At 36.1% G+C, this 26,876-nt stretch overlaps 1 long non-coding RNA gene across 1 annotated transcript; it reads left to right on the top strand.

The window, feature by feature from the left end:
• The first annotated feature begins 2,739 nt into the window (after nucleotides 1-2,739).
• LOC140156744 (uncharacterized) lies at nucleotides 2,740-26,336 on the top strand. The gene is made up of 3 exons (XR_011859586.1): nucleotides 2,740-3,042; nucleotides 12,574-12,648; nucleotides 26,038-26,336. It is a non-coding gene; the product is annotated as an uncharacterized lncRNA (long non-coding RNA).
• The last annotated feature ends 540 nt before the right edge of the window (nucleotides 26,337-26,876 follow it).

Raw genomic sequence — 26,876 nt, forward strand, 5'->3', positions numbered from 1 at the left:
TATGAACATGCCTAAGGCTAAAGTCATATTATATCTTAGATTTTACTAGCATATAAATAATGATATGGTCATTTTCACGGTAAAGGGTGTAACTTTTGATTTTTAGGGTCAAAATTTCAAACCACTTAAATATGTTTCTGTTTACTGTAATCATGCATAGAAGCAACTTAAATTCCAGTAAAATAGTGTTTCAAGGCTTAAACCTTTTGATTTCTGATAAAAATTTGACATTTCCATAACATTTTGGTTAAAATCTAAGAAAAATGTATTTTACATAAGCTCAGAAAATTATGACATGAAAGCTGGAATACATGTGAAATCCCATTCCAAAGTAAGTCAACAGATATAAGTTAAATTTTATACCATGTTTTGCTATGTTTGTAATTGCAATTTTGAAAATTTTTAACATCAAGGGTCATTTGCAATGGAAATTTCCCAACCTTAAACATATTTTTTAAGTTTTAATTGGGTTCCTAAAATAATTTAAATGTCTAACTTCATGTACAAATACTACTTGATGAAAGGAACCTCCCAGCCAAGTTTCACAGAAATTGGAGTTATTTTTAGAATTGGCAATTCAAGCGATTTGTGTTTCGGAGGCTTCAGTTAACAACACAGGTGATCATAAAAGTAAAATATTTGGCTAACTACTACAAGTTGACATGAAAAAATAGGTAAAAATATCACAATTACCAATTTTCATGCTTTGCTTCTAAGTATTGAATTTCAGTTGTGACAAAAATTAAATTATCACAGCAAGTCATTTTTTTTGTTTCGGAGGCTTCATGTTTACAATGGTTAAACATGGCAGAAGTAGTTTTTTTGAAAACAACACTGTTGGGATCATCTAAGCTGTTATTTTCTTGTGTGTATTGAATCAATGATTCTATGCGGCAGATATTGCAGATTTATAACATGATAATTTTTTCACCCATTTGTTAAGTATGGTGTTATTTGCATGTGAGACACCGAAACGGGCTTTCTTGGATATCAGTATATTTTTCAAGCATTAACCATAATATCAATTTTTTTTAATTTATGACATTCTGCACATATCATGCAACAATTACAATGCAGATATCAATATGGAACATACCAATTTAGATATGCATAGATGATAATTAAGTTTACTGTTGTTTCGGAGGCTTCATTTGTTTCGGAGGCTTCAATTGTTAACGGAAAGTTTGTATTGGGTCCCATTTTCAAACGGTGATATATATCTCCATGATTTAAAAACAAGTGACTTGAGGATCTACTTTGCTACATTTTGATAAATAGATTGGATGAGCTCTTTTATTTATATTTGCCCAAGCTTGCTGAACAGTTTGTTTCGGACGCTTCAAAAAAGTTAACGGAAAATCGGCTCTTTGAAGTCAAGATTTTATAAAAATTTTAAAAGCTTGCAAATCAACTAATTTTTGTTACCCATTTCAAGTTAAGATATCAACTGTTATGAATCAAGAAGAAGTGAAGAAATAACCAAGAATTATGAACCAAAGCTATACCCACAAAGTTTGTTAACAATTGTTAACGGAAAATGAAACCTCGAAGCGACAAATATCGAAGTCCGGTTCTCAAAAATACAGGGCTGTTCACAATTAAATCTAATGTGGCAGTGTTTACTGAACATATGACCGTACTTTCAGGATAAGAAAAATTATCCATGAACTAACTGAAGAAAACACAGGGTTTTACAAAAATGTTACTGTTTTTTACAGTTTTTCAAAATGGCAATATTAGGTACATTTAAGCCTGCTAAAACTGAACGCAGTAACTCCCGAAGATGATTATGCTACCCAAGGTAGCTGCTAACTAGATGACTTGTGTGGCCAAAAATCATGGAATTCTGTGGCTTTATTAGAAAACTACGGATCAAAATGTTAAAAATCCAAAGTTACACCCTTTACCGTGAAAATGACCATATATGAATAATATGATGATGATTATGATCCCATACACAGCCGGACTAATTATACTATTCTGGTAACATATTAAAGCTTACAAAACATCACCTGATATTGATATGTATATAACTTACCAAACTATGTCTTTATTTTCGTGCGAAAACCAAGTTATTTACCAAGGATGTTAATGATTGAAGTAGTTATAGTTTATAATGAATTCAATGTAAGCTCCTCCAGTGTGATGTGAATAGGCGAACTAATTTTTATCGTCTGCGCATCTAATTACGCATCTTTCACTGTTCAAAAACTGAATCAAATTAGAATTTTGGTCACATTTTGAGTTAAATGTACTCGCTGGGAATTAAATGTACTAACGTAAGCTTACCGTAGTCTTTCAAGACATGTGTTCATGTACAAATCCTCGGTAAAGATTTTAATTCCTGGGTAAATATTTCGATATTTTTATAGTTTTCTACCCGAGTCGAAAATGTAAACATCAAATGTCGAAGGCATGAATATTGTGCACAAAATTGCCGAAGACCTTCCAAAAAACAGCGTATTTCCTTACCTTTCCGTCAAAATTTGACAATCACTTTTATTGAGCACGTTCGAGATATCATTTGCGCATGCTCAGATCATGATCGATCAATTATCGTGAAAAGAAACGGAAGTAAAAGCTAAAAATAACCATCGGGTTGATCAATTTTAATCAAAATCAGAGTTAATTTCGATGACGTCACTGGCAACCACGTGACTCACTGGGCGTATTTCTATTGGTTAGTTTTCCGTCTGTGCTAAAAGAATTATTTATTGGTTGTTGACGGTGGATCCCGTTCATTGTCGAAAGCGTGGGTGTTACTGGGTGTTGATTTTGTTACATTTACTGCTACAGCGAGCACAGGCCCCGGGCATTCGCACAGCAGCTGTATATACATGTAGTTGAACTTGAACATACAATGTTCGAAGGACATTCTATGAATATACCAGCACATTACGGTTAAAGAACTGTATGACAGAATAGTATTTCTGAGATCACAGTCTGTGAATTCTTGTGTCTACAAAGCAGTATTCATATCCAGCGACTTCTGTATCTATCATAGACCCAGCAAGCACATTTTGTACACCAGTACACAGCAAGGTATTTCTTTATTTATCATTCAAGCTCAACCAAACATATTATTATTAATAGCTAACCGCCGCGCCTGAATTCTGCGTAGAGCTCCGATTATGAACAAGGTACATGGCGGAATGGCAGTTTGGACCGGTCGCCGCAAAGTGTAGTGACCGTGCGTTTTGTGACAAATAAATCGTAGCGATCGGAGCGAGCTGAGCGACTAACGGGTAAGGTCCAAGAGCTACCTTATATTGCCACTGGGGTCCAGGGGCAACGCCCTTGGTTGGGGTCGGTGAGCGAAGAGGTTTTAAGGCAATTTAATAAGGTTACACAAAGAAACGTATAAAAAAGTATACAAGACGTATAAACTTGACCTCTAAAACCAAGTTTTCTCAGCAATTAAATGTGGGAGAAATGTTGGTGCGTTGGATATAGCTTTACATTATTTTGGTTATGTTTATACATAATTGTTCGAATCCGTTTGAATATCCTTCGTTTTAATCATTTTACGCACCATGTTCACGAGATCAAAAACATGTTCATGTTGTATAAAACCACATGAGAGTGATTGCTTTTTGTATCGTGCTACAAACCGATCAAAGAATGTCGCCATCATTTACCAGAACCAAATGCAGTACCGATTATAAGCCCATTTTGGGTTTATCCTTAGTGTAAGAGAGTTAGGGTTAGGGTTATAGGTTAGAGTTAGGATTTAGGGTTAGGGTCAGGGTTAGGATTCGGGTTAGGATTAGGATTAGAGTTGGGATACGCCCATTTTTGGGCACATAGTGCAGTTATGTCTACAGTAAATTTGCCATGACCTTTACAACACTTACAGGGTTGTGCCAACAATAACCCAGTGCTAACTAGTTCCATCTACCACAGTCACAGCCAATTAGCGCCTAGAATGGGCCACCTGACTGCCATAGTTAACCGTTTCTGGTTGACTTCACACTGGTTTGGTCTCTCCTGACTCGAAGTTTCATGCGATCTCCTGTCACTTTACTTATCAAGGCGGTCTCCCGTTATTATAATGACTATCCCAGGAAACACAAAAGCGTTTTCGACATCATTCGCAAAAGGTTATAAAAGGTCGTCAGAAAAGCGTTTAAATGTCGGGTTATATAAAGGGTATATTAAGAGTATAAAACGTTTTCATAACCTTAAAAACATTTTTGATAATCTACTGCTCAGCAAACAAAAACGTTTTACAGAAAACGTTTAAATGTCGGGTTATATAATGGGTATAAAAACGTTTTAATAACATTCCAAAAACATTCTTGAAAACTTGATACAAAACATTCTAAACAAAATGTTATTTTGGGGTTGAAAAAATATTTTGCGAAAAACGTTTGCCCAAAATATTTTCAATAACGTTTTAAAAACGTTTTCATGACCTTTATATAACCCGACATTTAAATGTTATTAAAAGGTTTGAAAAAAACATTTAAGAACATTTCTGTGTTTGCTGGGTTCAAATATTTTAACATAATGTTATTTAAGTATTGACACAATATTTGGCAAAAATGTTTGCAAAAATAGTTTACAATAACATTTTTTGAAAACATTTAAAAACATTGTTGCAGTGTGTTTTCATACAAAACGTTTTAAAACGTTATCATGACCTTTATATAACCCGACATTTTATGTTATTAAAATGTTTTACCTAAACCAAAAGCCAAAATATAACTTATTTAAAACGTTTTAAAAACGTTTTTGTGTTTGCTGGTATGCTAATGAATTAAAGGCTGACATAAAGAGTATAGATCAAGCTTGATTGACAGAAATTATTAAGTTCGGACCTCAAACAGTGTCGCGACACCCGTCTTCCAACTGCGGCAAACCCAGGCCGGTTCGGTGAAGTAAAGTTAGCATTGAATTTGCACGGGACTTTGGACAAGATTTTGGGGTTTCATTTCTCACACAAATGTATGGTCCCCCGTTACCGAAACTGAAATTCACTTTCTGCAAATTGTTAGTACCGTAACTAACGAAAGGCTAGAATAAAAGATTGGTCACACCTGGGAGGCTACCACTTTAGAATAACAATGGCTTACGCAAACGAATACGGATGCGGATAAGGAAACAGAAACTGAAAAGATAAGATAAAAGGACCCTAAGCATGCTAAGTACGCTTGACTTAAGTTCATTTTTTTTCTGCATGGCTATTTCTATTATTAACTTACGCCCTCTGTAATCAAGCCTTAAAAAATCAATGGCATAACCTTACGAGAGGTCTCTCTGCATAGATTTTTAATCTTTTACAATTTACATTTACATTTCAGGTAGTTAATGAAAAAATCTTAGAGTGAAAAAAACAATGAATTTTACAAAAGGCTAATTTTAATTTGATAATGGACTAAAAAGTACAAAAATGACCTAAATAGCTTAAATATAAGACAGACAGCATCCCACGGGGGATGCTGTCTGTCTACGCCACTGTCTGTAATGGATGAGATTTCTCCGCGGATTTGATGCCAATTTCATGACCGCTCCTGATCCTGAGATCGATCATGAATCCGCGCCCCCTCATCCCGGGGCTCATAATTATTGCACAGCCCTAAAAAGTAAAAAGTAGATGTACCGGGAAAGTTTTCTGCGAATTGTGCCAGGTACATGTAAAGTACTGTTTTTTTAATAGGGCGGGCCTACATGAACAGGTCATGAGGTGAATTAATTTATTAATTTATATAGGCCTAATACTTAAGTTAAACTCTTATGTTAATACAAAAAGGGTTGGGATAGGTTCATGGGTTAAATTGGTTGAAGAGGTGCGTAGTTTTTATGTACAAAAACATGGATATGATACTGTGTAAGAAAACTTATTTTGACATTTTGCTTTCAGAAATATGATTTTGAGAAAAACGCACTTATTTATTCTGTATACCTACTGTACATTTTGTAATTTTAGGATGCTTATTGTGCATGGATGGACATGGATGAGGCTTGGTACATAAATGTCACAAAATGGAGTGTTTTTGACAAAAATGTACAAAAATACATTTCTCCCAACTTGAGAATTCTACATCATGCCTAACCTTAAAGTAGGCATAAGCTTTGCAATGATGCATGATGTAGGTGTGTGGAGGATGGGGACATTTAAAGTCGTCCAAAAATGTGGCACTAGATAATTTCGGCGCGGGAATTTTGAATATCGCGTGTTGAGAGCCGGCTGTTTTTATTCGTTTTTATGGTCAATGTGAGGTTGTTTCAAATGAAACTATTTTAAATTAAATGTAAATTTAAATTAAATGTGATTCGTGCTTGATAATTATTTTTCCAACATACAAGGCATAATGCTGTGATTGTCAGAGACATCCTTTAATAAATATGGGTCTGCATACATGCTTTCGGAAATCTGGTATTATGAAATCGGCTTTTTCCTTGTTGTACATAATAATAAAATCCAAGATGGCAGCAATGGACATTAAAGTAGACAAATTATGAACAAATTTGACCCTAAAAATGTACCACCAAATTTTGCCAACTTGTTATTTAAGTCACGTAACAAGTAATAAGGTTGATATAAAGTGACAAATTTTTGTGAGGTTTCCTAATTTTGCACCCAAGGCCCAAAAATGATCAAATTCCAGAAAAAGGTACATAATTCCAAAACCTTACATACACAAAGTGTCTAGGGGCGCACCACCCAATCACTCCCCGATTTATGTACCAGTAAAATGCGGTTAAAATAGTCCACCACTTATTTGAGCTTGTTGCGGCTTTATTTTCTAAACGTATTGTCAATTCCTGTTTTCATCTCATTTGCTTCCGACAAGTGTCTACCTGAAGGAATCTGAGAAAAAGTTTCAGAGATGAAGTTTTGGCGCGAATTTGAACAATGTCCGGTTTCAAAAAATGAGTGATTTTTAAGGTTAAATTTGCACATTTTTTCTTAAAAAAAAAAAAAAGCAAAAATGTCGGTGGTTAGCAATATATACCGTTGAAAGAATAATATTCTACACATGATCAGATTTAATAATTTTATAATAAACACCAAGCTTTATACCTGAAATACGTTTTACAATTGCCAAAAGTGCGTCTTGGCGCGTTTAATGGCGGTGCGCTATCTACTGTAGTTCTTACGAACACTTTAATTGGATCACAAAACATTCAATTAAGGTGGTCTGTTGTTTGCAAGGTTTCCGAATTGTGCACCTGCCAAAGACCAAAAAAGCTAAGACCAGGAAAAACAAGTACCAAATATGCGATTCATCCAGATAATATCAACTGTTATAAATGGCAAAGACCAAAAAAAGCTAAGACCAGGAAAAACAAGTACCAAATATGCGAGTCATCCAGAGAATGTCAACTGTTATATAAATGACATGCAGCTAGCTGAAGTGAAATCTACAGGGTATCTGCAAAAATTCAAAGTGTGATTTTACTGCAAATGTTCTCTAAATTCTGTTATATTGGGTGAGTCAAGTTATGTATGTTATAATAATATATATTTAAATCATTCCATGTGCATTTTCATAATATTTATTTAGTAGATAAGATATTTCCATGGTCCTAGCAGATTCGATGATCACTATGCGTCGAGACATGCGTATCTGGAGCCATGCTGCAGAATTCTGAAACCGAAGTTAAAGAGGGTCTTAATTTCATCATCCAATATGCACCCCTAAATAGTAATTAAATACATGTATTATGAAATTGCACATTAGTTAAATATATATATTATAAAACTTCACTCACCTAATATATCTTGTAATTTGGAGAAAATATGCAGTAAAATCACAATTTGATGCATCTATAAAGACAATAAAATCAATAACTTACAGCAATAAAGTCAATAACTTACGTAAAATTACTACAACACAGAGATTGAAAATAACTTACACAATTCTAAGAAATTGTGGAAAACCATTAGGAAGGTTATTCCTGGTAAAAAAAATAAGAGTTCAGTGGCTAACATTAAAGTTAATGATAAAGTTAAACTTCTTCTTTACAATGGTGCACAAATCATCCAAATCCGTTCACGCATCACTGAGATATTTGGGATTGTACAAATAGACCCATTTTTGGACCGTTCAATGGGGCAATACGCATAATGTGCTGCATTGTAAGAATGGAAGAAAAATATGAAGTAAACTCTCAGTCTCTCAAAGAATGTTTTTCACACCTTTCTCTTTGGGTTAACAATATGTGAAAATATACCTTATAAAAATATAGTTCATCAATTTCTTAAGCAACAACAGGCCATGGTGTTAATAAAAGTTTCATCGTGTGCACATATGTGACCGACCAGAAAAAAGGGTCTTTTTCAGAGAATGAATTGCGCGAATCACGTTCAGGGTTCAAAAAAGATAGTTAACAAGGAGGAGTCATTTTATTGTTCCCACTATTTAGCAAAGCGTGTTTCCTCTATTGATTTGCATCAGGGCTATCACTCAAACATTATAAACATTGGAAAATGATAAAATAAAATAAAAATATTATAAAGGGTGTATTCTTTTAAAAATCCTGTATTGGTGGTACTTTTCAGATAAAAATCCTGCTTATTTGTTGTTAAAATGCGCTAAATTCCTGAATAGTGGTGTTTTTGCTCAAAAAGGGTAAATCCTGCTAAGGCTATTTTTTGTTGTTGAAAAACTCTAGTCGTGCATCAACTAGGGTTTTTGACCCCCCTAAATGCCATTTGTGAGATACATTTAAGAACCTGTTTTTGTGGTCACGCATGTGTATACTATGAAACTTAAGTGCCCGCATAGCCTTGTTGTTGCTTGAGAAATGTTTGAACAATGTTTTTAGAACTCAAAGAGAAAGGTGTGAAAAATTCTTTGAGAGATTAATTGATTGGTTGATTTTTTAAACACTTACCCAGCAAGACTGAGAGTTTACTTCATTTCTTCTTGTCTATTCTAAACTGCAATGCAACACATTAGTGTTTAATGTGTATCACCCCATTGGAACGGTCCAAAAATGGGTCTATTTGAATAATCCCAATTGAACGGATTTTGATGATTTGTGCACCATTTTCAAGAAGAAACGTCGACATTTTTTAATCTTTAATTTTTTTTAAAATTTCACAGCCGTCTTTTTAAGTTAAGTCCTCCGATCCGTAGGGCCTATTTTTATTGAGACACCCTGTATAAGTGCTTGACATGGTCATTCCTATGGAGCTTATAAACCTGGAGAAGCAATAGATTATGTAACCGCATTATTGCTTTGTGCCGATTTCATTTCCGCCAAGCTATTCATCGTAAAGGTACCTTTTGTTCGAGACAAAGGAGTTCCGCCATTAAATCGGTAACTGACCTGACAGCGTATTAACGCTTTAATAAACAGGCTACTGTCAATAAGTGATCAAAGCGAAAGTCGCGTGAAAGCGCCTACTGGAACGAAAAAAGTACCCTTTGTTACCATACACCCCAAGGGTGTGATTGAGTAGCCGTAAGCACAAAAGGCACACATTAGCCGCCGACGTATACAGTTCGTTGTCACCCACTGACTGTAGGTGCTTCATTTAAATAAATTGAATGCGCTTGCTGATCGATTAAACATCAGAATGTAAGGCTGCCATGTCCACATGTCTTTAGTACTGTATAATGGTAATAGCTACGTATACATGTAACATAATAAATACCGGTATAGGCCTATATAAAGGTTGTTTCACAAACTGACATTTTATTTCATTTTATTTTAAGAAGGAGATTGGCATAAATAGTGGCGTACCGAAGGGGGGCAGCACTTCTGTGAGAGGTCTTGGGAGGGGATGAGGGAGGAAGAGGTGGAGGAGGGGATGTGAAGAATGAGAGGGGGACTGGAGGAAGACAGGAAAAAATGAAAATAAATAAATAAGTAAAAGTAAATAAATAGAAAGGTAAGGAAATGATAGGAATGAGAGGGGACAACAAGTTAGAGGGGATGGAAAAGGGAAGGGAGAAAAGAAGAGGGAGTGATACTTTAGCAAGGAAAGAATAAGTACAGAGAAATGAAAAGAAAGGAATGACAAATAAATGTAGGCCTTATAATAATTATTATAGAAACTAAACACACACCCTCCCCACACGGCCTAACACTAACAGCACTATTAGCCACTTGCAGTTCATCATTATGCACTATGTGCGGGAGAGCCTCGAACTGGCAGCATACATGAATGGGAATTGAACCAGTCATATAACATTCTGTGTAAGGTTACGTAATTCTTCCTTTCATGTATGCTGCCAGTTCGAGGCTCTCTCCCGCATATAGTGCATAATGGCGGAACCGTGCAAGTGGCGAATAGGCATCCATTCGATGATGTCAATGCCTTTATGCGTTACGTAATTATAACGCCCAGTCAGATGTATTTCACACCTGCCAAGCACAAGTCACCCAATTTCGAAAATTGGACGTTGAATGTACACTCTCATGAATATTGATTGGCAACATTTTCCAATATGTCAGCGCTCAAATCGGACACAATAGTACAATAGACCATTCAGTGCGTTGGTCATTCCTATTGGGCTATTGTCCACCTTGCATTTTATTTTTTTTTAAACTCACTTTGAATATCAGCAAAACTAAATTGATGCTTTTTGGTACCCCTCAAAATCTTAGTAAGTACCGTACCAAATTATTTCTTTAATTTATGTCAGTGAGACTACGGTATTAAGAGAGTTGACAACTTCAAATATCTTAGAATTATTTTTGATAGTCACATGACTAGGTTTATTTAATTGCTTCCAATGTCCCTAAACGTTGTGGTATTATTCGTCGTGTTAAATATTATCTTCCAAATTACATTCTCAAAAAAACTTGCTGATTCTCTAGTCATGCCACATTTTGATTACTGCAGTCATTTTGGTCCAACTGTTCACTTACTCTGTCAAGCAAGTTACAAATTCTCATGAACAATCTTGCCAGCATTATTCTTTCTGCTGATATCAGAACTAATATTGATTCAATGATGTCTTCTCTCAAGTGGTTCAAACTAGATAATAAGTGGAATAATCATATTCTTATTATGTTATATAAATGCTTTACTGGAAGAGCTCCTGATTATCTTTGTTCAGAATTTTCATTTACCAAATCCACTCATGATCATGGCATAAGAGGTACTTCCTCCAATTTACTTGTTGTTCCTCAATTTAACAATAACTCTGGTAAGAGATTGTTTCAGGCGAGAGCAGCAAATCTGTGGAATAGTTCTGTTGATGTTGACACTCGCACTAATTATATTCCCTTGAGCCTAAGTGAATTTAAATCAAGAGCTCTCACAAACCACACTGTTCATTGATTTTCACTTTTATACAATTTTTCATAATTCTTGTAATTTCTTTATAACATGTTATAATGGTATTGTAATATCCTTGTAATATTTGTGTAATACATATATTTAGGTAAATTACACCCTGTATGTCACAGGGCCTCCAAGAATAGCAGTGCTTTTACACTGAAGGAGCTACCCTGTATAAAAAAAGTTGAAATAAATAAATAATAAATTTCATTTCAGCTAGCTACGGAGAGAAAATTCTGGGTAGTGAAAACTGTATGTTGGCTATCACTCCTCCATACGCCATACATAAGTCGCATAGCCTTGTCAAAAAAAATAAACTTGGCAGAGGTGGGCCTCGAACCCATGCAGCACATTGCCGCTATCCCAGACAAACAAGTGGTATGTCTATGGCGCTATCAAAGTAATGAAACTATGGAACTCATGAATCAACGCTAAACCACCCGCCAGCAATTCTTACGTATAGCCATCTTACAAAATCATAAATTATTCCAAAACGAAAATAAATGTAAATAAACAAAGTAAATCAGAAGAATCTAAGCATAAATCTTAAGATGATGGTATAAAATTCAGATGTTAACTGCTGATAAAACCTGTGATATATGGTTTAATTGAAGAACTAGAAACAATTATACTGTGTTTCTAAACTTAAATAGTAATTAAAATAATCAACACAAACAATTATAACATCAAAAGTAAAACATAATCCGATATAATGTTTATCTTGAACAAACTTGAACAAAAACGTCACACAATGATGCCAAATTTATTACATTTATTCCTGTTAATAGTGACTACAAACACAAGGTTAAGAATGTTGATATTACCTTAGATTATTAATTTTCCATGCCTGTGCCTCTAAGCGTACTCGAATTCAGCTGGCCTTGGTACAGCGTTCAGACCTGGCGACATCGCGCGAAGTTTCTTTTTGTGTACACCGCGCTATTTGCGCTATTATTAAGTTTGCTCACGCGGTACCTGACTTAGCGTCGACCCCCTTGGGCAACATGCCAAGTTTCCACGGTATGGATATTACACACGGAAGGACGGACGGACAGACAGCAATGTTTTTACTGTCTTATTCTATTCTATAGCGTAAGACAATAACTGTTTTAATGCGAATTTAAGTGCGCGCTGCCCGAGTACGCAGGCTTACTCGCGGTGATTACGCCGCCGCGAATAGATGATTTTGCATAATTTGAACGTGTTCATATCATTGTAGGCCTATTTTATGTTATTTTGTAACTAAATCAACTTAGTACGGTATCTTTGCAAACTAACGTCAGTCAACAGCCCTCCTGAGTGATGATTGTCTTTTTATTTTCTTCTAGCTCGTTTTCAAATATCCGTGGTTGACTGAAGCTATTGGATTTCAAGTATGTCGTATAGCCCTGACGATCATTGGGGTAAGTATAATAGATATGATTTATGAAATGAAATCAACCATATAACGGCGACAATAATTTCCATTTTTTCTTGAAAAAGGTTATTCAATGGATTTTTCAGGCGGGTGATCGCAGAGGCGTTGCTGAAGTTTGTTCGGCTTATAATAGGCATAAAGTATTCAGTTTTTGTTACTGTGCGCGCCATTAAAGTCCCAACTCACGCTCGCGTAAATTCATAAAAGCGTCGCCATTCACGCATTGCGAACGCACAACTAGCAGTTCTGCAGAGTTTCCTTTTCTGGAAACATTCTATTTATGCAAGGTTTTCCCACAATGCACTGCCTGTCTCATCAGACAATTCTTTTTAAGGAAGTTTTTTTAAGTTGATCGCTTTTACTGGCAACAAAGATGGTTTTATTCAGATAATGTTGACATATTTCAAGTGGATCCATGTGTTCCTTGGCTCTATTTGAGTCTCCTTACATGGAGACCTTGAAAAATGTTCCCCATAAATATGACTATATTGCGTAATCCTATAGGCTGGGACACGACATAACAAATACGTGCTAACAACCTTATGACTAGATAGCTAATATAAATATGCTACTTTCTATCAGAGCAAGTAAATTTCTGTCGTGTAATGTTTGAGCAATTAGTGTTTTAATTAACTTTTGTAGAATCTTACTATAAATAGGGAATGTTGTATGTAAGTATGTATCTATCTATGTATGCCTATAAAGGCTCCGTCAGTTTCGATCCAAATGTCGCCAAATTCATACGGAGATCGATGAATATACGGGGCGTGTTTAAACTTTATTTGGTTGAAAAGCGGTCAAGAATTGGCTGCAAAAACAGTGAAAATATGGGTAAAAGCGGGTTTTTTTTGTTATGAAAATCGGTTGTCAGCCTACGCGTCACTGCAGCTGACCGGCAGCGTCGGCGCCTCGTGCGTAATCGCGACTACGCCAATGGGCGTAATCGGCGCGAGAGTCACGCGACTGCGAGCCAGAGACCAGTGGGCATGATAATACGGAAAGAAGGAAAATAAAGGACAAAAAGGTACATGGGACGGGTCACGGGATTATGATAACGGGTGAAAACGTCCGCAGAAACGATATGAGAGGACGTAATAAATACGGGAAAAAGTTGTTTGTTGTATAAACAACATGAAGCGGTACTATAAAGAAAAATAAAATTAAAATGAGAACAAAAAAAGTACGAATAAATAGGCCAACGGAGTTAAAGTAACTAAATGAAACGGGAACGAAACAAAGAAGGAAAGAAACTAATCAGGAAATGTAAGAAAAAGAAGCTACAATAATGAGAACAGAATTAAATTAAAAAAAAACATGGAAACGGGAAATCACAAGCAGCATATAAACAAAGAAGCTAAAGGGAAATGTAAGAAAGAACAGATTTAGAAAATAATCGGAACGAGGTTAAATAAATAAATAACATGGAAACGGAAAATCACAAGCTTTTAAAGCAAAAGAAACTGAAAAAGAAAGTGTAAGAAGAGACAGGTTTAGAAAAATAAAATGTACCTTTTCAATGATTCTACCTGTTCAGTAATTATTCCTATTATGGTGAACGCTCCCATCTAGCGGGGACCCGCGCGAAGCGCGGGTATCCCGCTAGTCTTACTAGGGAATGTTGTATGTATGTATCTATATTGTATGCGTATAAAGGCTCCGTCAGTTTCGATCCAAATGTCGCCAAATTCACACGGGAGATCGAGGAATATACGGGAACGTGTTTAAACTTTATTTGATTGAAAACGGTCAAGAATTGGCTTCAAAAACAGTGAAAATATGGGTAAAAGCGGGGTTTTGTTATGCAAATCGTCGTTTGCCAGGCTACAGCGTCACTGCAGCTGGCAGGCGCCGCGATGCGTAATGCGCCACGAAGCCAATGCGCGAGTAAACGTGACTTGCGAGCCAGAGACCAGTGGCCATAGACATACCACTTGTTTGTCTGGACCAGTGGCCATAATAATACGGAAAGATGGAAAAATAAAGGACAAAAAGGTACATGGACGGGTCACGGGATTATTATGAGGGGAACACGCTATGAGATAACGGAATAAATACGGGGAAAAGATGTGTGTTGTATAAACAACATGAAGCGGTAGTAAAGAAAAATGAAATTAACTAAATGAAACGGGAACGAAACAAAGAAGGACAGAAACTAATCAGGAAATGTAAGAAAAAAAAACAAGCTAAAATATTGAACAGAATTAAATACAAAACATGGAATTATAACGGAAATCACAAGCAGCAAATAAAAAAAAAGAAGCTAAAAGGGAAATGTAAGAAAGAACAGATTTTAATGTACATTTTCAATGATTCTACCTGTTCAGTAATTCCTCCTGTTTTAGTGAACACTCACCTAGCGGGGACCCGCGCGTAGCGCGGGTGTCCCGCTAGTATAACAAACTTACCGTCCAAAAAAATCGCTTAATACTCTCATTATAATTTTAAAAAATAGAAATATGCTTATATAAATATCTATAGCTCTGATTGAACAGATTCATCAGGATCGGTATAGTAAACTGGTTAACAAAGTTCTTTGTATCTAATCCAGAATGTTCACTTACTTGTGTACGTTTCAACAACAGCTGTTGTCTTTATCAACACTTGATGGGTAGTGACTGCTATTGGCAACCGACGCTAGAAATAGTTCCAGCGTTGATCTTGGAGTTGCCAGTCTGTTTTCCTTCAAGGGATTTTCTTTGCCGATGACAATCGTTAACAACTACACACAAGTCAGCCATTACTGATCATGTCGTCGACAAGAATCAAGTCATAGGATGGGGGAAGCTGAGGTCATCCAGCGAGTGTATCTATTTACACACAAGTCAGCCATTACTGATCATGTCGTCGACAAGAATCACGTCATAGGATGGGGGGGGGGGGCACAGAGCTGAGGTTTATCCAGCGAGTGTATCTATTTTGCTCTGTGCCGATGACAATCGTTAACAACTACACACAAGTCAGCCATTACTGATCATGTCGTCATAGGGGGAAGCTGAGTTCAACGGCACAGAGGCTATAGAAATAAGAAAGAGGAGGGCACCACCAAGAACAGAGATGAAGGACAGTACCAACTTAACTCTCTCACATTTTTGATGAGTTCCTGACTCAGGGATCAAGAAAATCCCTTGAATGAAAACAGACTGGCAACTCCAAGTGTTGATAAAGACAACAGCTGTTGTTGAAACGTACACAAGTAAGTGAACATTCTGGATCAGATACAAAGAACTTTGTTAACCAAACTATCTATAGCTCTGTTTGCAATGTTTATCTCTGATCTGTTTAGGTGTAACGAAAAAAATAGGTTCTTTAAAGTAGGACTACTCTGATTCTGCTGCAAGGCCATATGGGAAATACTTTCAGAATCAGTGTTTCCAGAAAAGGAAACTCTGCCGAACTGACTAGCGTAAGTGCTGCGCCCAACTGCTTTGGTACTGATAAATGGCGACATTATTTCTTTGATCAGTTTGTAGCACAAAACAAACTAGACATGTACATAACTGTGGTCTAAGACCACGAACACAGCCGTGGTGTGACCCTTAATGACCTTTGACCCCAAAATATCTGATCACCCCATATACAGTGGCCAATGTCAATGCATGTGCGCATGTGGCATCACTCTGCTATATGTTATTAGTGCCAGAAGAAGGAATTTAGTTTTGAACCGAAGTGACCCTTTAATGACCTCTGACCCCGAATAAAAAAATACCACATATAAATTGGGGAACAAGAATTCCTGTGTTAACATACCGTCACTGTGCTAATGTTCTTCCTGGATAATAAAATATTTTGTTTTAGACAGGAAGTGACCCTTTAATGACCTTTGACTCCCAATAAAAAAAAATACCACGTATGCATTGGGTAGCAACAATTCATGTGTAAACATGGTTAATACAATTTTTGAAGGTATTTTGTTTAACACCGGAAGTGACCCCTTAATGACCTTTGACCCCTTATCTGTCAACAAGTTATAGACGTTGAGTAATAACAATGCATGTGTGCAAATGTCGTCACTCTGCTACGTTATTTGTGGCAGAAGAAGCATTTTGAAGTTATTTCGTTTTACACTGGAAGTGACCTCTAAATGACCTTTGACCCCAAATCTGTGTACATCTTAAAGACACTGGGTAATAGCAATGCATGTGTGCAAGTAAGCGTCACTGTCCCTCCCACATAATTTGTGGGAAAAGTAGCATTTTGAAGGCATTTCGTTTTATACCGGAAGTGACCCCTTAATGACCTTTGACCCCAAAATAAAGAATACCACATAAACACTGGGTAACTGCGATTCATTTTTGGACATACCGTTATTGTCCTATGTTTTTCTTAGCAAATAAAACTATTTGAAGGTTTTTCGTTTTATACCGGAAGCGATCCCTTAGAATTATCAGCCTATGTAGTATGCAGGCGGTGATGGAAGCGATATCGCCAATTTTGAGGTCGCCATTGGATTAACACATAATCATGAAATCGTCACAAACAATTCTAAATTTGTTATGTGGTGTCAAAGCAAAATTATCTTACTCTAAAACCGTGGGAATGCGACAAAGTACCCCACTGCAAGTATGTTAATTTTCCATTTGTAATTGCTAACCGTGTATTTTGATTGGGGCTGTAAGCCTTGTATCACCGCCAGCCGCGTACGTCACGTGTTGCGCTTCCTACACCGCCTGGTAGTATGTAATAGCTACCGCGAGTGACCAGCACTAGCTTTGATGATCAGCGTGTTCTGCGTTAGATTAGCGTTACTTGGTGCGTGTACATACTTTTACGCATGCGATCAACGTGCCGCATATGCACACGCAAGAAACTACGCTTAAGCCAACGCAGCACACGCTGAACTTCAAAGCTAGTGTCGGTGACTCGAGGTAGATATATAGAAAGTGACACAGTCATGAACAAAAGGAACCTCTCGATGAATAGCTTGTCGGCAAATCAAATCGGCACAAAGGAACAATGCGTTTCGTAAATCAATTGCTCCTCCATGTTATAATAGCTCCATGGTGACATACAGCTAACCAACAATCATACTGAATTCTAGCGTATTGTCCTTCAACAATAGATAGCTAGATAACAATCTTTATTCAGGGTATTTAATTCAGTTTGCAATAAAAATTCCTTTAAAAAGGAATGGGGCGCCAATGGGAGCTATGATATGATGTGCTGAAATCGGGGCACTCCCACTTTGGACGTGACGCGTATGTAGGGCTATTAAGACCCCCTTTTTCACCATCGCTGTTACCCAAAGACCCAGTTTCCTTTAGATCTGTCACCCAAAGACCTAGACCCTAATATTTCCATCTGAACAGCAACGAATCGTCTATCACTGATTTTCGAGGCTTCTTTTGGCTCTCACCCAAAGACTCCATTAAAAAAAGTCATATTCTCACCCTATGCCCCCCCCCCTAATTTAGATCCAAACGGTCCCTCTCTCACCCAATGACCCCATATTTTGTACACTGATTTATACTCTCACAGAAAGCCAAAAATCATGCTCTCAGGCTTGCAATGACCCCATATTTTGCTCTCACAGGATGCCCCTTACTGGTCAGCCCTACACCTATATCCATTTCATATTTATTTATTTATTTATTTTATTAATATTTATCCAGGGTAGCCCAATTCAGCCGATAGCTGGTCTTACACGGGCCCTGCAATACATTTACATAACATTAAAAGGCAACAATTTTCAACATGCAATTTATATAAAATATACAACTATTAGATACAAAATTAAATACAAAAATATATACAATTTTCAAAGTAAAATAGAAATACATCATTAACAAGTACATGCTCAATTTTTTAAGACTTGAATCTTTGCTTGAAAGTCTGCACATTGATTGAACTTCTTACATCATTACTCAGTTTATTCCAAACCTCAACCCCACTGTATGAAAAAGATGATTTAAAGTACCCAGTGTCATAACCATTTGAAGTATATTGAAGTGTCACCCCCGGGGATGAAATGTAACCGTTTGGATACAATTTTTTCTTTAAAACAATAATGTAACATTAGCATAGTAAGCAAAGAAAGATTGCAGTGAGAGAGGTGTAAAATCGTACTGCATGGGATGGAAGAGGGGTAGTTTCAAATAAAAAGGAATAAAGATCTTACCATTTCGGTTACTATTGTTAGGAAATCATGTGCTGGAGGTTTGTTGGGGCAGAGTTATTAAAATTTATTTGTGTGTGGAATAATTGGTTAACCGGGTGGAAAATTATTGATAAATACCACCAGATATACTCGAAAATACTGACCGGGAATTTTCATGTTGAAAACTTGATTTGAAAAATGTGTCTATATAAATGGGTCTACATGACTCCTACTTTTTAGGCTAAAATGGCCAAATATGATGTTAATTTGGTCAGAAACCCACATATCAAAATATTGAGATTTATCCCACCCCGAATCCATAATGTTCATAACAATATCATAACTCCTACAGCTTAGGCCTATACATAACTCTAAATTTATTCGATCTTTTTGCCTTTTCTATCTTTTGCCATGTACCAATGTTTAGTTTTTTATTTGTTAAAAAACTAAAACTAAAACTGGAAAAGGTCATAGTTAGGGCCTAAAACTTTATTGTTCATCTGATTTATTTAGCACCCATTTTTTAATTCAGCTTTCAACGTGAAAATTCTTGAGTATTTCCTAGTATTAGTGGTATTAACCAATAATACCGATATTTCTCACCCGGTTAGTTGTGCCACACACAAAAAGTTACTAGCATTCAAAGAACTTGTCATTACAAAATTATGTAACATGATCATAAAAAGACAATATTGATGTTTAAGATCTTAATTATATCATTCATAAACAGTTCAATTCGGGATGTAATATTATCTAAATTTACATCCCTATGGACAATGGATCTATTATCAATCAAACATATCCCGTTCTGTGCTGGTATCCAGCAGGTCTGCACATGTAAATCATTGTAACACCTGATAACGACTATTGACTATTAATATTATAAAACTTCGAACAGTGGTGATGATTTCATTGATGTCTTGTTGGTAAGAAGAAAATTTGGCCCAGCATAAATTCAAAAGAAAATATCATATTTTCATTAAAATGTACCAAAGTTTAATGTGTTTGGTATCAATCTGGACTAAAATTGAATCATTCGCCAAATTTGGTTGATTACTGCACATTGCATCCACAAATAAAAAAACATATCCAGCATATTTCACATCTGCCTCAATACTTCTGGTAGAATAAACAACCTTATCTCTGTTTCTGATCCCGGGATTCTGATAGCCATCATATCTTGAAGGTCATCACAAAAATAATGCATCTACCCAGCAATGTTTGCTTATCTTAATGGTCAACTTGCACTGGGATCCACAACATGCGCATCTATCAGCACACGGTTCTTTAACCCCAATACATTTGTACATTCATTGAATGACTTTGAAACTTTAGGTACAAAAACTCACACTCTGCAACTTAGGTCAATTTTTGCACTATGATTGTTTAATTGAGGTTATTGGATTATGCCATTGAGATTAGGCTATTGTGGTTCATAATGTGGGTCACTGTCTATCGGGTTATAAGAGGCGGTAAACTGGTTTAAGCCATATCAAAGGTCGCGGTTTATTTGGTGTTTTTATAAGTCCATTAATTTTGTATTTTAAACAAAGAATATACGCACACCATTTTATCCCGTGCATATCAGAAAACAATAATAAAATAAAATCCAAGCATATTGTGGTTTTATTTCTGAGCTGGGCATAATTTTAGCAAAACAATTTGGAGTAAATCTAGCAAGAGTGAAATTAGAATCTTTTCACAAAGTCATGCCTATATGGTGCCCCCTCCGTAGAGGGCGCCCCAAAAACTGGTCTCCCATGAGACCCTGATATAATTAATAATTAAATGATATAAGATTTTAACAAGTTTTATATACATATATATCAAGAGGTAAATTACATAATACAAAAGAAAAGCAAATTTGACAAATGTTTACATATAGGCCTATATTGGTAATATTTACAAAGCAAGATGAAAAAATGTATTTTTAACAAGAAATGTCTTTAAAAAGACAACGCCATGGATGAAGATCATGTTTCATAATTTTGCATTGCAAGTACTTGGAAAGCTAGTAAATTTGAATGTTTGGCACAACTAACCGGGTGCTAAATATTGGCATTTATTGGTAAATACCACCAATGACATACTAGGAAATACTCAAAATTTTCATGTCGAAAGCTGAATTGGAAAATGTGTGCTAAATTGGTCTACATTTAATTCATACTTGTAACAAACGGCTCAATTGAAATCACACCCTCTGAGTTTTACAACAATCCAACAATCTATATTCAGATAACCTTAAGAATGTTTGCTGCTTAATTAAGGGATTTCATATCAACCACATTTCATGACAATCCAATTATCTATTATCAGTAACTGTTAACCTTGATATTGAAGCATGGTAATTAATTTTAGATATATTTATTCGCAATGTATAGTTTACTGGTAGTTACAATCACATCATAAGGCCACTAACAGTCAATTTTGAGTTTCCGTCACATAATTTCTGAAAACAAGTGAGGTAACTTTTTCATTATTCATTATTTTTCTGCCTTTCGTTATATGACTAACACGAATGTAAAATGTGTTGTTATTTGCCACTCATTCACTTGAAGATGGATGTTTAGCCCTAATGAGATTCAAAAGTATATTAAAAATAGTCACAATAATGAATTCAAGTGAGGGTCAGAAAATGAAGTGAGGGCGGTGACGGGCACTCAAAATCGACTTTCATTGGCCTAATCAAAAGACTGATTACTCAATCCCAGGGATTCCCGGTTGCTCTACACGTACCAAAAATGTATAAAACCAAAGCCACTATCTACTCCAATTACTGGTATCCCCCCCCCCCCCTCGACGACTAGTGTCACTCCCAACATCAATAATAAGTGTTGGTAGTAGTGCACTATTTATACCCAGCTCTGATCAGATCAGGGAATGGTCAGATAATGTTCATTATTATTGTTTAATTAGTGGTCACACTTTACTTGTCAATGCTTGTTGACAGCTTATCAGTAGTCAGATCAGCAGGGGTGCAGTATTCTTTTTCATAGAGCAAAATTGTTCAAAATGTTCTAAAAACCTTATTTTTGAACGGATTTTAATCGTTAACAAAGCAAAATGTATGTTTAATATATTAATTATTTCATTAATAGCAATTTCCTAAATTTCCATCCATAAATAACCACAGAGCATTAGCATGTTTACAAAATAAGTGTTTATTTTCAATTAGCCATCTTATCAGTAAAACTGATAGGAGGCCAAATTATAGTCAAATCAATTAGCCATCTTATCAGTAAAACTGATAGGAGGCCAAATTATAGTCAAAAACAGATTCTTTTTGTCTGGTAGTCCCGCAACCCAGTCTATATGTGGCTCAGTTGTAAACATACACAACACAAACTGACTGTGAAGGAGCCTATATGCACGTAAACAACTTTCTAGTACATGTATAATAAAATCCGTTTTTGAGTATATTAAAGAAAGTCATGCATTGGCAACATGAAGGAAATACATATTGCTAACTTGGTAAAATGCATACGCGTAGCCCAATCTTGTACATCATAGCACCCAGTTTGGGTTTGTAGTTTCAAATGTTGCAATTAAACATTAGTTCTTTCAAATATGAAACGCTAAAACACAAATCTAGAACAAACAATCATTATATTTAGAAAGATATAGCAAACTTTCCATGATAGAGATTGGACCCAAGACAAAGTACACCCAAATTAGGTGACAATTCGGAATTAAGCCATGGCTGGAAAAACACGAATCTTGACAAACAGGTAGAGAAATTTAGTACAGAGATGGAAAGGTATGATTTATATGCATATCTTTGATTTTAACATATTCACATTCATTGATGTAAGATTACTGCGAATATCAGAAGGCAGTCTGTTCCACACCGAGGCACCTCTGTAAGAAAAAGTTCGTTTACCTGAATTATTATTCCAAGATGGCAGGACAAGTGTATTACAAGATTGGCTTCTGGTACATTTTGAATGAATTGAAGAAGTAAAAATAAATTAGCATGAGAGGTAAGAACCCAGCAAAACACAAAAACGTTTTTAAAAAGTTTAAAATAAGTTATATTTTGGGTTTTGGTTTAGGTAAAAACGTTTTAATAACATTAAAATGTCGGGTTTTATAAAGGTCATGAAATCTTTTCAAACGTTTTGTATGAAAACGCACTATAACAATATTTTTCAAATGTTTTCGAAATGTCATTGTAAACTATTTTTGCAAACACTTTTGGCCAAATATTTTGTCAACACTAAAAATAACATTATGTTAAAATATTTGCACCCAGCAAACACAGAAATGTTCTTAAAATGTTTTTACAAAACGTTTTAATAACATTTAAATGTCGGGTTTTATAAATGTCGTGAAAACATTTTAAAAACGTTATTGTAAATATTTTGGGCAAACATTTTTTGCAAAATATTTTTTCAACCCCAAAATAACATTCTGTTTAGAATGATTTGTACTAAGTTTTCAAAAATGTTTTTGGAATGTTATTAAAACGTTTTTATACCCTTTATATAACCCGACATTAAAATGGTTTCTGTAAAACATTTGTGTTTGCTGTGCAGTAAATTACCAACGAATGTTATTTAATGTTATGAAAACGTTTGTACCCTTTATATAACCCGACATTTAAACGTTTTCTGACAACCTTTTATAACCTTTTGCGAATGATGTCGAAAACGTTTTGTGTTTGCTGGGAATCTCTATCTTTAGTTAATGAAGTCCTTAGTAATCCATTCAGGAAGTGGTGACCCTTTAACAAGCTTAGAACAATACGAGTTTTGGTTGAATAAAAATCTGTTTGACCGTCATTGCATAAGAGTTTACTACTTTATCATAGACATGTAGAATTGGCTAATCTCCTTCACAGCCGATTTCTGTCGGTCCTAACACTCGTCGTTCGTAACAGCAGACCATGCAGTGATTGCAGTCTGGGCCCGAGAATACGAATTGGATTGCCACGAGAAAGTCTAAACTCCGATTTTTGTCGAGGATTAGTTTCAGAAAATAGAAGATTAGATTACCATAAAAACGAAACAGTAATCTTTAGCGGTGTTCTATGTAATTTTTACATAAAATTTCCATCATATTTTCATTATTTTTTTTTTTAATTTGTCTATATAAAATTAAAATTAAAATTAAAATTAAAATTAAAAGTAAAATTAAAATTAAAATTAAAATTAAAATTAAAATACTCTGCCTTCTCTCTCTCTCTCTCTCTCTCTCTCTCTCTCTCTCTCTCTCTCTCTCTCTCTCTCTCTCTCTCTCTCTCTCTCTCTCTCTCTCTCTCCCTCTTATACCCCATGAGACCATCAAACTCCCTAAAACACCACCAGACTGGACCGCACACTCTCTAATACCCCACCAGACCCTCACTCTCTTATCCACCAGACATCAACTCGCTCTAAAACACCACCAGGCTGCCCTATACTCTCTCTAATACCCCATCAAGCCTTCACTCTCTTTACTCCACCAGACCATTACACTCTCTAAAACACCACCAGACTGGACCACACTCTCTCTAATACGCCACCAGACCCTCACTCTCTCTTATACTCTACCAGACACTCACTCGCTCTAAAACATCACAAGGCTGGCCCATACTATCCCTAATACCCCACCAAGCCTTCACCCTTTCTTATACTCCACCAGACAATCACTCTCTCAGAAACACCACCAGACTGGCCCACACTCTCTCTAATACCATACCAAGCCTTTACTTTTTCTCTTTTCAGACCCTCACTCTCTCTAAAACACCACAAGACTGGAGCACTCTGCCCCGGCACACTGCACATTCTCTAACACCCCACCCCTAACCAACCACATCCATTGTCCCATCATGACAATCTTTTGAGGTGGTCCAAGGAATCAAAATCAAAATGCCTACACATTGCCTTTTAAGGGAATTTTTGTCAAGTGATCAGTTTCCTTGACGTACGATTCAGACATTTATCAGCTAAACAAAATACTACCTATTGCGCTACACTGTGTTAATATGTCGTACCTATTTTGCTTTTTAAAGCACATGACCTTAGACCTCTGGAGTCGCGGCTACCATACGAAATTTAGTAGGGTCATGGGCCATCATTGTACCAAGTATAACTTTATTTGTGGCATGGGCTTTACCGGTGACTTTATGGGCAATGGATTTTGTTAATAGTGTCATTAATTTGTGGGTAAAATGGATGCTTAACGGGACTTCTTTTTTGCTTTACTTGCAATTACTTATTTTTTCTTGGTTATTTATGCCTTTTTGTTTTATTATGTTTCTTTCTTTCTTACTTTGTTGTTTCTTGCTTTTTTTTTATTTACAACATAAGTTATTTCTCTTTTTAGGATAAAAGGTAGCCCTAAAAGGCTGTTTCTCTTTGGTTCTTCCAAAGTGAGTTTACTGTACTGCTCTGCCCTCTACCTGGTTGCCTCCTTGGCGAATATAGATTTCAGCCATGGTCCTCATTGCATCAATTATGCTATGTACCATCCTTGTGCGCCGGATACTTATGTAATGCATTCAGTAATACATTTGCAAAGATTTTGGATCTTTCCACAAAAGAAAAAAATCAGGTGGTGTGAGGTCTGGTGATCGTGCAGGCCACTCCACAGCATGAGCCATCCCAACCACTCTGTTTGCTATCCGCGGACAGAGTGAAAAATATGTACTTTTATTCAAAAGAGCATATCTTCAAAAGCTGTGAGCCGATTGAAATAATTGATTTGGTTTATTAAAGCAAACGATTAATGGTTTCTTTACATACCAAAATATATTTAATCAACATTTTAGAAATAGGAGAAAAAGATGGCGCAATGAGGGGCCTCTTTTTTTGGGACACCCTGTACTAAGCAAAAATAATTCAATCTTTGTACCTTTCAAATGACATTTCAAATGATATTTTTAAATAAGAAAGAGCAAAGGCAAAACAAATAAAAAACAAAATGAGTTAGGAATTTCTTGATAGTAAAAGTTATTAGAAGGGGGTGGACAGAGTGACAAAAAATGAAAGAGAAAAGTGCTCCATCTGATAAAAAAAAATGAAAGAAAAAATCGAGGGGGAGGGCAAAGGAAAAAAAAAGGAAAGAAGCCCGTGTCCCAGCAAAATTCACGCCAACCATGGGCCAAACTAGTATAAAATATCAAATATTTAAATTTTATTTTAAACATCCTATGACACCATTCTCATCTTTCGAAGTGCAGAACAAACCTATATGTTATGTCTGGTATGATTGAGGAAATCTTGAGCCTAAAAACTTACTCCTGAGGAAGAAATCACAATTTGCACCCCTGGATAACACATTTTTTGTTTCCTTTATCAGGTTGCACAACGAAGTGGGCGCAGCCTGACAGGGTAATACCTCACCTATTGGCCGGGGACAAAATAGAGTTCGAGAGAGTCGGTTATAACCACGTTGGTATTGCTGGTGGTAATGGAGGCATCTACCACTACAGTGGAGAGCCGAATAGGATCCAAGCTTGCCACGCCTTCCTGGACTTGGATTGGTTTTTTACATGACCCCAAAATAGAAGATGTTGCCCAAAAGGACCAAATGCGAGTCAATAATAGTTTAGACCGCAAAATCACGCCATTTCTCTCGGATGAAATTATTCGCGATGTGAATACTGAACTTTCTCTTGGAAAAAAGTCAAAGGTACACATGACAAGTTAATCCGCTTGTTGTGAATAATTGCGAGCATTCAGCCAACCGGGTGAGGTATAACAAATCGTGGAGTCAACAAGTGGACAAGGCAGTGGTTATCGGTGGCGGCGCAGTAGTTATTGGGTTTCTGTTGACTTTGTTGTTCCAAAAGTAAAGTTTTAATTTTTTTAACGGGCACCTCTCATTTTCTTAATTTGAGTAAACAAATACCACAAGCAAAACGTTATTACTTTTTAGCACCAGATATGTGCCATATGATACCCCCTGAGACACCCAACTAGCTAATCCGCTGAACTGAGCCAGTGCTGTCACTTTTGAATAAAGTTTAGAGACTATTTGTTTTATTTTAGATCAGGAGTTATCCTAAAATATGCCTCAAATTGATTGTAATGGTAATTATAACATTAGAAAAAGTTAGAGGACATCTCCCATTCTCCTGTGTATGGTGAATTGACTACGTAATGATCACACACTCAAGGGTATAGGCCAATTGCACG

Source organism: Amphiura filiformis, chromosome 7, assembly GCF_039555335.1.
Source record: "Amphiura filiformis chromosome 7, Afil_fr2py, whole genome shotgun sequence".
Classification (NCBI taxonomy): domain Eukaryota; kingdom Metazoa; phylum Echinodermata; class Ophiuroidea; order Amphilepidida; family Amphiuridae; genus Amphiura; species Amphiura filiformis.